The 16886-nt window shown below is 43.4% G+C and overlaps 1 long non-coding RNA gene across 1 annotated transcript in view; it reads right to left on the bottom strand.

Moving 5' to 3' along the window:
• Nucleotides 1-14218: 14218 nt before the first annotated feature.
• The window catches only part of LOC119822154, a 29680-nt gene continuing 27012 nt past the window's right edge, over nucleotides 14219-16886 (bottom strand). Inside the window, exon 9 of the long non-coding RNA XR_005286730.1 lies at nucleotides 14219-14493. This is a non-coding gene — a long non-coding RNA (uncharacterized LOC119822154). The remainder of the gene's footprint in view (nucleotides 14494-16886) is intronic.

Below are 16886 nucleotides of genomic sequence, written 5' to 3'. Positions count from 1 at the left end.
TAGTATGAAAATATCCATTCAGAACAGGTGAGGCTTTTGCTTTCATGAAGCAAAGGAGTTTATGAGACAGACATGAGTTCAGATTCAGACTTGATTCATGGCAACTGCAAGACTTTGGAGAAAACTATTTCTCACATTCCAAAATCTTCATCGTAAAGTAAGGGTACCATATACTGCAGGGCGCCCATGAGGGGGTTTGATGAAATCACAACCAGGTCTCCTCCAAAGCCAGGTCAATGCTGTCTGCTGTCAGCAAGACATTTTCTCCTTCCCCTGAACAGCAAAGCTGCGAGCTGTCATTCTCTGGGCTCCCCGGGGTTCTCTGACTTACCCGTGCAATGAACAAAATTCTACTCTCATATTTGTTAAGAACCTACTCCACCTACAGACTTCCTGCTCCGTAGGATGCAAGAAAAAACTAAGGGCTTTAGCCTTTAAGGAGGTAACCATTATGTTCCAATAGATCATTTAATCCATCTCATTATTTGGTAACAAACTGAGCCAGCTGCAAGCTCCCCTGGATGCCAATGAAAAGAAAGGTGTAAACAGCGTAGTTCAGCACCTGCCTTCTCTCCCAGGAACACTGGTTAAGGAAGAAAAACAATTGCCGCCTGTCCTCGTGGCTCATCCCCACACAAAGTGGACAAGGAGCTCTCCAAGCCCTCCCCTGTTTCCTCACAGGATCCCCATCAGAGCAGCGCACCTTGGTACAGAAATTGCCCGAACTGATAATTAGAGATGCCTGCAAGTTTCGAATGGGTTTGAGTGTTCTGTAGGGAAAGAAATGAGTAGGCAGACACACAGAGGACATCAGTCCGGCCTTCCTTGCTTAATTATATGGAGGAGTATTTAACTCATTCATTGATATCCTCCTTCTCCTACTTAAGCATTCATTTGGCTCACCTTAGTCAAACGCCTCCCATGTGTCAAGCACCATGCAAGATGTTTCACCAAGTTACTGTCGAGCCCTATGGCTCCAACGGGCATCACTTAACTCAGGCCACTATTCTCAGCTCTGAGCTCAGCACATGCTGGGACAGGCAGAGTAGCTTCATGGCTGTGGGGAAGGCCCCGTGTTAATGTACTTAATATAATTGTTATCTTGACGCAACCATTAAAAATGTTTCAGTCTACGGAGGAAATGTTGGGTTTTTTTAATGTAAATCTGACATTGCGAGGATAGTTGGCATTTCGTTTGATCCTAAGTGCCTGTCCTGATTGAGTCTGTCTTGTTGATTGAAGATGGCCTGTCAGCCCTTACCTCGTAACCCAACCCAACTCAACTCATGTAGGTCCACAAACATTGTGAGGCTAGCGGGAGACAGCTCTCCAACTCCCTATAGAGCTGAGCATGTCCGGTTTCTCTTGCCATCTAGATGACTCTGAAATGACCCCACTACAAACAGGTTAAATTATCATCTCTGAACCTCAGCTTCAGTTTTCATTTTCCCTCAAATTAGGGCTAATAACGGAACCTTTTTGATGGCTTACTGAAGATTGAATAATAAATGGCTCAGTAAATATAAATGATTATTATTATAGTTTTGAAAGATAACATTCTGTCCTCGTGTCTCTCAGCCTTCTTTGTACACGATAATTTTGTGTCTTGTTCGGCTGTTCTGCCTCTGCCCTTCCTTAATGCTTAGTCCTGTGCTATGACCCCTGGGGAGTTCATGCCTTTCAGGGGACAACAAGGTCAGAAATTCTCTGGGCAGCTGTTTCTTTATGTCTGGTCATGCAGCTTGGAGGAATGTGGAGGCACTAGTTTTCTAAACAGCCCCTACCATACCAAACACACACGTACATAAGCAGAAGCCTGGCCAGCTTCCCTTACCACCAAGATGACTCTGAAATGACCCTGCTACAAATTGGCTTAATTATCATCTCTGAACCTCAGCTTCAGTTTCATCTTCCCTCATATTCGGTCTAATAACAGAACCCTTTTCAAAGACTGAGCCCTTCGTCATTAGGGAGCAAGAGCCCCAATTTCTGGAAGCTGATTTAGTGTAACAGCTATGAGTCTTCAGAACAAGGCTGTCTCTTTTTCACTTTAAGGCTTTAGAAAATTTATTTAACCTTTATGGCCTTTGTTTCCTTATCTGAAAGATAATGATCTTGATGTACATACTTTAGACCAGGTTAGACCAGGGCAGTGTAGACCTCATGCTTTGGATAGTCCTACATTGCTCTCCCCAAGCCATACGCCATAGACAAAGGTGCCATTCCATTGAGATCTACATTCTTCCAAACTATGGCCATCTCCAAAGGTCTCCAGAGTTTGCTGCCAGGCAGTTCCAAAGCAATTTACTTCCAAGGCCTCTGGGGCTTCTTCTTGAGTATCCTCTTGAGGGTAGAAAGAACCATGAGAACTTTGGGTCTGAGGACTGGTGGCAATAGGGGTCTTGAACCTGTAACTTGAGAGTCTGTACACAATATGGCCCCTGGTGGTGAGAGTCAGGTTAAGGAAGAGAAAGCAGAGTTTCCTTTGTCCTTGGGCCCCAGGCCTGCTTCTTGGGATGTTGTTAGAACTAAGTGAGTTAGTTTACAGAGATGTGCAGCTGCCCCCAGTCTGTGCATTACTCGTAATCCTTAGTATTGCTCTCCATTACCCCCACCCCACCCTGATGTGGGAGTCCCCTCTGTGTGCTGTGATTACTATTAATAAATAAAGAAACTGCTTTGGACCTATAGCAAGGCAGAACTTAGGTGGGCAGGGAAAGCTAGGCTGAATGCTAGGAGAAAGAAGGGCAGAGTCAGAGAGAAGCCATGAAGTCACCACCATAGTCAGACATGCCGAAACTTTACCGGTAAGCCACTGTCATGTGGCAATACACAGATTAATGGAGATGGGTTAAATTAATATGTGAGAGTTAGCCAATAAGAAGCTAGAACTAATGGGCCAAGCAGTGATTTAAATAATACAGTTTCTGTGTGATTATTTTGGGGCTGAGCAGCTAGGAACCAACAAGCAGCCTCCTGCTACACTACCCCCGGAACAATTAGCACATTTTTATATTTTCCTAGAAGGAACTTTATCAATTTATTTTCTTCTCCAGGAACCCATATTCTTTGCCTTGCGCTGTATCAGGGTCCTTGAGTACCAGCCTCAGTACCCACTCAGGGCTTAGAATTGGATGTCTATAGCAGGAGAGAATCTGACGGTAAAAAAAAAAAAATTAACTCAAGCATGTTATGTCTGTATCACCTTTATTTTTTGTGCAAGGGGAAAAAAATGAAGGGAAGAGGGCACAGAGAAAAGAAAGAATAAGGGCTGATCTCCACAAAGTTTGTGGTTTTTACAGACACAGTTGGAAAATTACATAGGCAAGGACAATGATAATACACATATCAAAATCACATGCACACAAAAAGGCCAAGTAGAACCTGACAAAGCAGTACTCCGAAGAACAGGTGGCCCCATCAAGGAAAGAGCCAGCATTCAAATGGAAGTACCAGACATTCCAAACCATTAGTTAAAGTTACTAAATATCACTGAATCCTGAACTCACCCAATAACCAGCTTTGGGGACACCCAGATTTGTTGGTTAGCAAAGGTGGAGCATGCTCAGTGCCTGTCTTCTATAGAAATTTCTATGTGGTCTATTAGCAGGTAATTTTGTGGGATTGACTCTATGTAAATTTGACTGTTAGAACAAAGAGTGAATCTTATCATTCTAAGGCCTCAGGGTATGTGGAGGTGGGGGAGAAATGGAGCAAGGTCATTCTGTTGCCCTTGCAGAAGTCATACAGCTAAGGTATTTTCAGAATGAATCCCATTTTGAAGGGAAGAATCACGGCCTCACAAGGAATTTTACAGACATGACAGTGACTTTCCCAAAAGACAAGTGTTCCCACAGCTCTTCAAAATGGATTGCCCCATAGGCTGTACCCTTGTGGGACTGTCATTATGAATCTGTGAGCTGCACATTTACTGTGTAGTCTTGTGGGCTCCAACAATGCTGGAACCCTTGGGACATGCCTTTCCTGTCTTTGAGACCACCTTGGCCTGCTGAGAAGAACTAAGAGGTCTACCATCAGAAGTCCAGCTTAGGAGGGGACACAGACTCTGGTCTCTTCATGAGTGATGCTACCTGTATCTAACATTGATTAATTTATCATTTGATTGTTGGCCTTCACACAGCAAACTGTTCTGTGCCCTTCTCCTCTTGAAATGCCTTGTCTTCCATTCAGGGTGATGCCCACAGATGTGTTGGTTATATTTTCAGTAGCCCAGTTTTCTCCCTAGGGTACCTAGGCCCAGATACACCATGGATGTCCTCCTCCACCCAACTGTCTCATTATTGTGCAAAAACATCAGATACCAATTCTGGGCTGTTGTTATCTTCTCTGGCTGCTGTCTTCAGGCCGCTTAGTGGACTTTCAGGCACCTGCCAAGTGATCCAGACTCCAAGGGCTGCTTTGCCTGGAAGCAAAGAGGGCAGAATAGGTGGAAAGGTAACTGAAATGAGGACAGCACCTGCTTAGAGAAACATTCTGAGGCCCCAATGCCTCCTCCTTCAGTGTGATGACAAGGGAGTCATGCTTCATAATGACCAGATAATGAGCTGTAGAAGCTCAAACAGAAGACTTTCCCTTACTTCTGTGTTGTACGAGCCCTCCACAGCACTGGTGAAAGTGTGTGTTCTGGTAAAAGTAAAATGCTGCAGATCCCCCAGTGGCTACAGCGGGCAGGGGGCCATGAGACTGTGCCGCAGGTCACCAAAGTAGCGGCAGGCAGCGGGCAGTGGGTCCCGAGAACAGTCAGTACCAGGCAGGGATGGTGCAGTTCCCCAAGTGGCTTCAGGGGGCCACGAGGGGCAGTGAGTCCCAGGTAGGGAGCCGCCTGGTGGGTGAGAGACCTCGATGGGACAGCCAGTCCCACTAGGAGAGACAGACAGATGGGCATGCCATGAGTCACGCCACAGGTCTCCAAAAGCAGCCAGTCCTGGGCAGGGAGTCACGTGGCAGGCGAGAGACAGATGGGTAGGCACATCATTCAGAGTGAGGTTGGATATTTATTTAGTGGGTTATGGAGGGTAAAGGGGAGAAGGGGAGAAGAGCAGAAGGAGGGCAGAGAGAGAGAGAGAGAGAGAGAGAGAGAGAGAGAGAGAGAGAGAGAGAGAAACAGTTGTGGGGGAGAAGATCCACAGCAGCAGCACCTCTCTGAGAGAGAGACAGAAAAGCAGAAAAAAGAAGGGATTCAGACTGGAAGCTGAAGATCATCTTGCCTCTGCTGGAATCAGGAGGGAGTGGGTGTGGCTTGTCTCTTAACGGGACAGAGCAGATCATTACATTGTGTGGCCAGTGAGTTGGCTGAGCAAGTAAAGGAATGGGGCTAGCAAGTAGAAGCCCAGGTTTTTTACTGTGAGATTGCTAAGCAGTCTATGAAAAAATGAAAAAAAATGAAAGTCATTGGGAACCTTTAAGTTCTGCTTCAGGTTTTTCTTACATCTGTGAGGATGTGCTTGCTCGTTTGTGAGGACAAAGAGAGGATGGAGCCGGATAGTTCCACCTAACACAATGAGGAAAATTTGAGTATGCCTGACCAGGAGAGTGGGAGCAAGTAGGGGTGAGACAGGCAGTGTGGCGTGTGATGCAACACTTGCTACTCTGTCAACCAAGTCTTCAATAAAGTCTACTGAAGCACACGCACGCGCACACATGTATGCATGTATGACTCTGTAGGGAAGGGGTGTAGTCAGAATTCTACAGTGAACCAGAACCAAGCATGTATCTGGGCTATAGATAGGATGATTCAGTTGGAGAACTGGATCACACACGAAACCAAGATATCTCACCCCAGGTGTAACCTGGGGAGCAAGGAAATTTGGTGGGACAATCCATTCTGAAACCACAGGCCTAACCACTGGTTTAAGTCCTAGGTTCCAAAGACCTTAGGACTAAAATCTCTAGGATCTGATGTTATCAAGAGGCAGGTACTCCAACATAAGAGACTAAAAGGACTCACTATTCTTTCTCCTTCTTTTTCTCTCTGGCCTTCAGGAGACAGGTAATGATCTCTCATGTTGATGAAGAGATCCTTTATGCTTAGCCTATTGATGATTCAAGTGCTAATTGTTAGCAGAGACACTGTTAAATATATACCTACAGATGTTTCCCAGCTGTCTGGGTACTTTTTAGCTCAGTCTAGTTGATCCATAAAACAAACCATCATATATGTGCATATACAAGCCTTCCTTTGTCTTCTGTTATAATAGAACACTCCAAATGGAGCACTGGAAATTTATTTAGCACAGCTATGGAGTCTGGGAGGCCAAAAGCATGGTACCATCTAATGAGGAACTTCTGGATGGACCATGCATAGCAGAGGAGCAAGCAAGCATGTGCTAAGCAGAGCATGGCTCTGTTAGGAACAACCTGTCCCGGTGATGACAAGATCAATCTATTCATGAGGGCAGTGTTCCATGACATCTCTTCAAGGCACCTCCTCATTTGACAGCTCCAGGTAGGTGATACTGAAGATGCTGAAGATGTTGAAGTTGGTGCTAACTGTCACTGATCTCTCATTCTGAGGCAGACACTGTCTCACGAACTCTCCACCCTTAAACTCATCAGTCTTCACAACTTACAAGATGCTTTCCTAGAGCCCAGCCAACTGACCCAGTGAAACCTCTACATCAACTACATCTGCATCCAAGTCCTGCTCTGATAAGCTGTCTCTCTGTAGAACATTGCCATCTTCGTCTATATCCTTAAGCTGTAGTTTGACTATGGTTTGTCTTCCCAAGGGCCCATTCTAATTGGAGGTTTGATAGTCAGGGTGATGCTATTTTGGGATTGGTAGAATCTTTGGGGTAGTGACCTAGTAGGGGTGATCTTAGGTCACTTGGGCAACATGCCCTGAGAAAGTTGCTGTCATGAGACCCTATAAGATGGCTTGTCTTTGCCCTAAAAATTAACCTAGAGTCTTCTAAATACCAGGAAAGCATTCTAAAAGAAAGTGTTTCAAAAAGACAATGAAACCTGTCCTGCTAAGTGTGGGGGTGGACATTCAAACCACAGCAGTGCATATAAGCCTGTATGTAGAAACAGGAACAAAGTCTCTTTCACACTGGTATAGTACAGAGTAGACATAAGAAAGTCCAGAGGAAGGAGAAACTCTGAGAGAGATAACTTCATCATCCCTCATTTTTGGCAGATACTGGATTTCCAACAGGGCAATTTTATCCAGGTTTCTTAAGCACAGGAACCAGCTGATATCCAGTTACTTGAAAAAAAAATAGTACTAATGCTTAAGAACAGTCTGGGCTCTTATAGAAATGAGAACAAACTCACAGAGGGGAGGCTTGGGGCAGCATGAGAATACTCAAGACAACTCCAAAGCAGAAAAGAAATTGGGATAGAGATGGATGTGACAAGACTCTTGGTTCAGGGTGGGGAGGAGAGGATGGTGTCTTCTCAAACTGTGGTTTCCTTGATGTTCCCATTTCAGAAGATCTGTGGGTGTCAAGAAAGACATCAGATCACATTCATCTCAGTGCTCCAAGGTCTATTAGGGTGCCCACTGGCATCAAAGCACTAATGAATGTTTGTTGAGTGAACCAATTAATGGAGATGTTTTTGCATGCAAAACAAGATGTGTTGCTTAAAAGATGCAATTTGACCCAGCTTTGCAGATGCACATCTGTTTTAATCGTTGTTTATACTAATTGCATTCAGCTCTTTTCTGTGTAGCATTCATAAAGTGGACAGTGATAGTAATATAATTATACTAATCAGTGTAGAAAGTGAAATAGGTATATTTTGACCTTGGATTATATGACATAACTACCACCACTCAGAACATATTAAAAGGCAGTTGGTTCAATGGGATAATCAAGCCCTTAGAACAAACTACCCTGGTGTGGCCCCTAGCTTTACTGCTGACTGTCTTTGTGAACTAAATCAGAATCAAATGCTCACTGGGAATATGGCTCTCTGATAGCATGCTTGCCTAGTTTGGAAAGAAAAAAAGGAATCAAATTTTTACTCTTTATATGAAGAAAGCAATATCCATTTTTTGAGACAGAAGGCTTATGACTGACAACATGAGCACATAAGTGGAAATGTCAGGAAGATGACTCTAATTTCAAGTAATTCTGTCCCTGAATCCAAGTCTTTGATGATTGTGAACTTGAATTGGAGACAGGTAAGATGCTTGAGGAATCAGTCCCCAGATCTGAATCCGAACACTGTGAATGACGGGAGCCTTGACTCTGCCTGGCTTTAATCCAAATCCCATGAACCAGTGTTCATCTAGATTCAATATGAAGGCTGATTCCAGAACTGAAACAGTATTTAATATCAGCCCATTGTACCAGGGAGTTCTGCCACAATCTGTTTTCAGATTTGCTGAAGTTTTCCTTCTGATTTTATCAGCAATTATTTCAAATACACTTGGCACGCGACAATTGTGTTACTGGATCGTTGACTCCCATATCCTAGTAGATGATGAAAAGCAAATGCAGTTTTCACAGTTTGGTGTCTGCTCGGTCGTGTTGCTCTTGGGAGAAGCACAGTGGAAGGATCGGAGTAAAGCAGAACAGCATTCAACCTTCTACGTCACCCATCCCTACGGACACAAGTCTACAGGGCCCGAGAGCTCTATCAATTATCTTCTAATTGTTCTTGCATATGTATCTATATCAAACTTCCTGCCACTATGACAGTTTTTGCTCATAGCCAGAAATAGTTTTGAGAAATTTCAGTTGCCTTCTGTTCCCAAGAATTCTCTAGTGAAGGGGGATCCGTTAAAGGGCATGGACCAAAGAGATTTAGACTTAATACCTACCCTCAGGTAATAGCTTTATTTGTAAAACAAAATTAAACAAACTAGTAATTAATGAAGATTAAACAAGATTGTAAGAGACAGAGCTGCCCAGTCCTTTCCAACTCTTCCCTTTTGTATGGATATGTATCATCTATTTATATATTCAACAAATAACACCATTTTCAAGCATTGATACTGATGGAGTAAATTTGATTTTTCTTCTTTCTTTCTTTCTTTCTTTCTTTCTTTCTTTCTTTCTTTCTTTCTTTCTTTCTTTCTTTCTTTCTTTCTTTTTCTCTAAGAGGATCATACATCCTGACCTTGTCTGGATCTTTGGATGTGCAAACACATAGAACAGACACAAATTCAATCTGTATCATTAAATGAAGCATCATTAGGTATAGGGTTTGTGGAGGTTTTTTTTTTAACTTCAGCTAATGGTGTGTTCTTTTTTTTTGTTTTTCGAGACAGGGTTTCTCTGCAGCTTTTTTTTTTTTTTTTTTTTTTTTTTTTTTTTTTTTTTTTTTTTTTTTTTTTTTTTAGAGCCTGTCCTGGAACTAGCTCTTGTAGACCAGGTTGGCCTCGAACTCACAGAGATCCGCCTGCCTCTGCCTCCCGAGTGCTGGGATTAAAGGCGTGTGCCACCACTGCCCGGTTGGTGTGTTCTTGATGTGAAATGAAACTCTATTTTATGCCTCGTAGAAGTTACATCCAGGAAAAATGCAGTTATTTGACAAGTAACTATAATGAATACAAACCTCAAATCCTCGTTGACACAGAAACAATAGAAGCAATAGGATGTGCATGTCGCATGTATATGTACAAGTATGTAAACAGTTTTATTTTAAGGTACAGGCCTAGGAGTCTGCAAGTCTGCAGAGGCTTTCTGGGTTCACATTTCACCGACTAGAGACCTAGGAGAGGACTGAAGTTCAAGTCCAAAGGCTATCTTCCTGTGAAGCCAGAAGGCTCTATTTTCACTCTTGAGTTCTGAGGATCCTTGATTGGAGAATTCCCTCTTGACTGAGAAAAGGTAGGTATCTTTCCCATACACACTCTCAAGTGGTGGGACAAGGCCCAATCACATAGAAGGAGGCAATCTGCTTTCCCTAAAATCCACTGTCTTAGTTACTTTTCTATTGCTATGAAGCACCATGACCCAAGCAACTTCTAAAAAGAAAGCATTTAGTTTGGGGACCACAGTTACAGATGACTCATGACCATCATGGCAGGAAACGTGACTTCAGGCAGGCAGACATGCTTCTGGAGCAGCAGCTGAGGGCTCACATCTTGATCTGAAAGTAGGAGGCAGAAAGAAAGAGAGACACAGAAAGAAAGAGAGACAGAGACATATAGACACAAAAACACAGAGAGAGACAGAAACAGAGAGCTAACTGGGAATAGAAGGAAATTTTGAAACCTCAAAGACCGTTCTCTATTGACATGCCTCCTCTAATAAGGCCACACCTTCTGATTCTTCCCAAAGCTTCAACAACTGGAGACCAAATATCCAAACCTGTGAGCCCATGGAGGTCATTCTTACTCAAACCACCATATCCACCAATTTAAATGTAAATCTTAACTAAAAAACAAGTTTACAGAAGCATCAAAGATAATATTTGAATAAATATCTATGTATAATGACCGAATAAAGTAGATATACAAAGTCATAGGGACTACCCATCACAGAAGTCCATGACAGACAAGGAAGGAATATTTTTAGGGTCAGCTAGTAAAAGCACTTTCCTCACTAGCAAGGACTTGATTCTTAACCTCAGAAACAAGGCTGTTTAATTTTGAGACGAGATCTCACGAAGTAGCCCCAGCTGACCTGGAATTCACTATATAGATAAAAATGGCCTGGAGCTCAAGAGATCTCTGCCTCCCAAGGGCTGGTATTGAAGGCAGATTGCACCACACTCTACCAGACCCACGTGTTTCAAAGGCTGTGGTGTGTACTTGCAATCCTAGATATGAAATACTAGGAAGCAGAGAAGAGGTGTTCCTAGAACTCATTGACCAGCTAGCCTAAACTACTCAGTGAAGGTCCTGGCCAATAAGATACCTTTAAAAAGTGGGAAGCACTCAAGGAACGATGCTCAAGTTGTTCTTAAATCTTCATACACATGCATAAACATGTTCAAGCATGCACCTTCATATAAACATGTACCAGCATACACAAATACATGCAGGAATGCAAGCATACATGCTCACATACACACACACACATACACACATACATGCATAAATATATCTATGAAGAGTCTCTATTCTGTGAGGTCAGGGACTGCCAATGAAGCTATAGGTATAGGGTTGGTAGTCTTTTAATCTCTTCAGAGCACAGCCTGGGGGACAGACCTGGGATCTTTGTGATGGTTGGTTTCATTATCTTTCCAAAATGCCTGTGCCCTGATTTCTGGGATATGCAGTTAGGTAATTTACAAAGAATGGGCAAATTGCTTGCAGAATTAAAATCGTTATTCAGTTGGCCTTAAATTGTTCTAGCTTATATGGGTGATCTAACGTAATGATAAAAATTCTTCAGAAGCAGAAGAGGGAGACCCAAGAGTGACATAGAGAGATACTGGAAGAAACTACGCTATGGGCTTTAAGGACGTGTGAAGCTGCTACAAAGCAAGGAGCGCTGTAGATCTCTGGAGAACGTGGGAGTGTAGTAGACCTGTAAGCTGTAAGTTGCTCCCTTAGAGCCTCGAGAAGCAGCTAGGACATTTGGTTTCTGCCAACTGAAACCTATCTGGAGCTTCTACTCTTTTAGGGGCATAAGATAATAAATGCTAATGATTTAGGTCACTAAGCTGCTTCCTAATTATATCATCAACAGCAAACGGACACAGATCTGGCTCAGGGTCCAGAGCGAGTACTTTGTTTCTGAGGAACCCCTTCCTGTTTCATCTTCACTTGCTCTGAGCTCTTTCAGAACTTCCATTCTTAATTTGCCTTGTATGCCAAGCCCTCAGGCATGAAAGCAACGCTGGGTGAAATCCATTACCTCATACTCATTTGCTGGTCATGAGACCAATCCGAGAGACGTCCTGGGGTAAGAAGACCAAAGACACTCCAGGATCACGCCACCCCTCCCCGCTACATAGACAATGAGTGCATCTAGAAGGGGGCATGCTTGCCCACAGAGGCAGAGCTGGAGGATAGCCGGGTTACCAGGCAACGCTCCAGCCTGCAGACCCTGAGGGACATGCCTTCTATGTGCTACTGATGCAGGGCACACTGAGATCTACCTACAGCCCACACCTAAGAGCAAGTGTGTATTCTAAAATGTTGGTCACCTGGAGAAGAAGGCAAGCTGGAGGGGGGAAAGGCTAAGGGAGTCTGAGAAATCACCTTCGAATTCTACAGGACTTCATGGCAGGGGTGAGTTCTGCAGTAGTCTTGGAAACGTGGGGTGGATGACTCAGCAGGGAATGCCCCCGCTTGGGAAAGGACACCAAAGCTGGAACTTCACTGCTGGGGAAGAAAAGCCTTGTGCAAGCCAGCTTCAAGGTCTTTAATCTCTGTGCTTGCAAGCCTCAGTGAATCCTGGGTGTTGGAGGATCAGCCTTCCTGGTGGGCCTTTAAAGCTCAGGGTTGTCTCTTTCCTTCCACCTCTTACCCTCCATTTTTCCAAAGCAGTGGGGACAACTACCAACCTTGTGCTTTGTCACTAAGTCTTTGTACCTTTAGATCCTCGTTCCCGGCTGCTGGGAGATATATCTGTCTTACTTCAAAGAGGCCCTAGCAGTAGGGTGCTGTGGGGTGACAGGCACCATGCTAGGGACTAGCTCATTTGCAAGTGGCCCTCTCTGTAGTTCAGACCAGGTTTGCCCAGCTCCAGCTGGCGTCTCCCTCCACTTCTAGTTTGACTGTCACGCAGGGCTCACCCTGCCCCCTTACCTCCTCCTTTCTCAACTGCAAACGAAAGACTCCGGGTAACCCCAAGACTGTGGGGCCAAGACAAACCCCTGTGATCGTCAGACCTGGACTCCAAACTGCCCCTTTGCAGCTCTGTAAAACCCTCCAAGTGATATCAGAGAGCCTTTGCTATTCTCCCCTGAAAGAAGGGCATCCCTTAGGCCCTGGAGGATTAAAACAGAATGTGCAATTTGCATATACTTCCACCCTCCGTTGCCCACCCACCAAATATTTCTTTGCCCCAAATACCGATAATACATTATAATGTTTAACTTCCCTTAAGAAAATGACTATGTCTTATTGTCTCATTTTTTTTTTTTACAAGAGAAATTTTTTGTGGAGTCATGGGGAGCCAGAACAGGGGGACTGATATTCATTTCTGGTACCCCAGAGACAAGGCAAATTTCAATAAGGCATCTCCCTCAATGCGGACCCTCGCTGGAAGACCCAATTTGGAAGGGCCACTGACCCTAGTCTCGGTTTCAGTGTGTCTGTTGTCTGTTTTGCATTCAAGGGCTTTCTATCCGTGGTTGTGTGATTTTCCTTCTCTTTGTGTTGCCAGAGTGAGAGAAAAGAAGACAGGAACGAAAGAGGGACACAGCGGGGCCTGCTTCCTTCTTGTTCCTGAACAAAGTCTCTGGTGGGAAGCTGGGTGGTGCGGCTTTTCACATTTGTAAATTGCAACTGAAAAAAAAAAAAATAAAGTCCTGGTAAACATGGCTCAGGAATAAAAGTGAGAGAAAGAGGATTTGGTGGGGTTTTTTGTTTGATTTTCTTTTTTTGCTAGATATTTTGAGGAAAAGGAAGGCTTAACCCGGGCTTCTTAGTTATTTGTGCAAGATGAAGACATCTGAGACGTGGATGTTTCCAATTTTATTTAGAATTGCATTTTACTTAGGATATTGTCTTTTAAAGGGATCATTTGTACAAATATTAAAAAAACTCCTTGTGTTCTACTCCATTGATATCAGTAATGAGGGTTCCATGCTTGGATTAGGCTTCAGTTTTGAACTTCCTCAGAGGGGGGAGAGCAGGAACGGGATGCTGTTGTCTCCGGCAGTCCTGATTCTTATGTGCTTGAAGCCTTCTCCATCGTCTATGTAGACATCAAGGCTCAGAGAACTAACCATCTCACTCAGCTGCACCTGCCAGTACTGAATAACTGTGTAGACGGGGAAACTGGATACAGTCAGGTCTGTAGAGCCTGTGACTCGGTGTTTCTAATGCCTCCGTCTGATCCCAGAAGTCTAGCAAAGTCCACTTTTAACGTCTCCATGCAGCTGGCTCCAGCCTGGCTTCTCTAGTCACCTGGTTGTCACCATTTCTTTCCAGCTTAATGGGTTTTTCCTCTCATCAAAATCCTGTCTTTCTAAAGACACCCAAATCTCCCTATGGTTAACTGCGTCGTGAAACAAACTATCCAAAAATTCAGTGACTTAACACACCCATCAAGTTATCGTATCCTATTGGACAAGAGTCAACTGAGTGACATCTTTTCTATGGGCCTTTGGAGGTGGGAAATACATTGAACTTGATGATAACCATTGGATAGACTGTTGTAGATGGAGAGAAGTCCCCATCTCTGGTAATTTGGTGGGAATATCTAGGAGCTGGGCTTCATGGACTCTTGATTGGGTATGGTCATCAAACATCTTACCTAGCCATGGCTGTATTCTTACAACATTGATTCCATAGGAGAGAGAGTCCAGTTTCCTCCCTGTTGTGCATTGAATGTTTATGGCTCCTCCAAAGGTCATGTTGAAATGTAATCCTCAGGGATCAGTATGAAGAGCTGGAACCTGCAGAAGGTTATTTCATGAGAACACAGTCCTACTGAATGTAATAAGCACCTTATAAAAAATGGGGTAACTAGGTAGGTTTCTTCATGCTCTGCTGTTCTTCTGCCATGTGAAGATGCAGCAAGAGGCACCACCTTATAAGCAGAAAACAGCCCTCACCAGAAACCTACTCTGCCAGAACCTTACTCTTAGACTACTGTGGTAGTTTGAATGGAACTGGCCCTAATATGCTCATAGGGAGTGGCACTATTAGAGGGTGTGGCTTTGTTGGAGTAGGTATGGCCTTATAGGAGGAAGTGCATCACTGTGGGGTAGGTTTTGAGGTCTCCTATGCTCAAGCTATGCTTGGTGTGGTGGACAGTTCACTTTCTGTTGCCTGCAGATCAAGATGTAGAACCCTCAGCTTCTTCTCCAGCATTGTGTCTGCCTGAATGCTGCCATGACCCACCATGGTGATAATGGACTAAACCTCTGAAACTGTAAGCTGCCCGACTAAATATTTTCCTTTGTAAGAGTTGCCATGGTCATGATGCCTCTTTACAGAGAACTAAATCTTCATCTTTAAACCATTTTCTAAGGCAGCACAAGTGGACTGGAACTCCTCCCTTGAATAAGGACTGGCCTTAGTGTCTTGATTCTAATAACTACTATTATGTTGCTCAACTTCCAGGGATAGTTTAGAAAAGGTGTTGCAAGTTTGACCTGGTTCCCTTTCCCAAAGCACACCTTGCATATGGGATTAACTTGTATGTACCTAGGGACTCTGGAGCTATATATAGTGTGGAGAAAATATATAAAGAGATTAGATAATAATAGAATTAATTAGAGGTATTCAAAGGACCAGTTACCCCATGACATGAAGAAGAGAATTTGAGTGAGTCCAGCCCTCAATCTCCATGATTCATGGTGAGAATTCTTTGCTGTGTTAGGTACAGGCTTCTGAATTTCAGAGTTCACAAGCCTCATATACAGTTTCTCAACTACCAAGTTTTGTGTACATCACTTTGCCGTCATAACTACCACAGCAGTGATGACTTGGGGACTTAGAAATGTGTATTACAGAGAATTGAGGGTGGGGGTCCTTGTCTGCTGTGATCTGACCTTAAATATCATAGTCATTTCTGTTGTACTTCAAGTCAGCACAGTGATAAGAGCTGATGGGTGATGTCATAGAATCCACTTCTTAATGAGAGGCAGGTAAGAGATTATAGTTATAGTCATGTTGGATCCTCTATAGCTGCCATTCATTTCTTTCTTTCTCTCCCTCTCTTTCTTTCTCTCTCTCTCTTTCTTTCTTTCTTTCTTTCTTTCTTTCTTTCTTTCTTTCTTTCTTTCATTATTTATTTATTTATTTTACAAATGACAGTCACTGTTCAAACTAGAAATCTGACGTCATGCTTCATTCCTCCTGCATCTCCATGTTTAATCCATCACAATTACTAATCCTGGGTGATGCCCCTTCCAATGCACTTTCAAATCAGCCGGTGTTCTCCCCTCTCTTTCCTGCTGCTCTGGTCAGTGTCACCATTTTCTCTTGCAGAGCACATGGCCGTTTCCTTCCGACACCCTCTACTTTACCTTTGATCCAGACAGCAGTGAGTATACATCACCAAAGGGATATTTAAAAATATATCTTGTATCTTATCTTTGTTCCCCTGAACTCCTTCCGTGGCTTTCTTCTCTAGTGAGCATCATTTGAACTCATTATTATGGGTCACAAGGACCTAAGTGATCACTCCATATTTATCTCTTTAGTCCAAATCATTCTAATGTCTTGCTTTCATCTACTATCATTCATGATAAGAGCCTTCTAATCCTCGGGACCATATTGCATGTTCTTTTTTTTTCTTTTTGGCCTGGAATCTCTTTCTTTTTTGTTGTTGCTGTTTTGTTTTTTCCAGACAGGGTTTCTCTATGTAGCCCTGGTTGTCCTAGAACTCACTAGGCAGACCAGGCTGGCCTCAAACTCAGAGATCTGCTTGCATCTACCTCCTGAGTTCTGGAATTAAAGGCATATGCCACTGTTACCCTGCTATTAGTTTCTTATCACTCCTTAAGTCACATCTTAAATGTCATCCCAGTCCAGCCTGTCCTAACCACACTAGCCAATGTTTACTTCTTCCCCCTTAATCTCTCTCTCTCCCCTCAACACCCTGGTATTGTTATTGTTTATGCAGTGAATTTAAATCTATACACTATGTTTCAGATGTGCCAAAATGACAGCTTAATATTTTTCTATGCAGGTGATGCCATTATGCCCTAGGAGACCTCCTCATTATAGGTGCTAGAGACAGTAATGGGTAGCTGGTGGTGGGAAGATACAACCTTGAATCTTCTGAACTAAAATAGTTCTATGTGAATTTTAGATGTATTTAGATGTATTGGGGAAAATA

Source organism: Arvicola amphibius, chromosome 9, assembly GCF_903992535.2.
Source record: "Arvicola amphibius chromosome 9, mArvAmp1.2, whole genome shotgun sequence".
NCBI classification, from domain to species: domain Eukaryota; kingdom Metazoa; phylum Chordata; class Mammalia; order Rodentia; family Cricetidae; genus Arvicola; species Arvicola amphibius.
The sequence above is the reverse complement of the archived record's forward strand: the minus strand, read 5'-3'. Positions and strand labels throughout refer to the sequence as shown.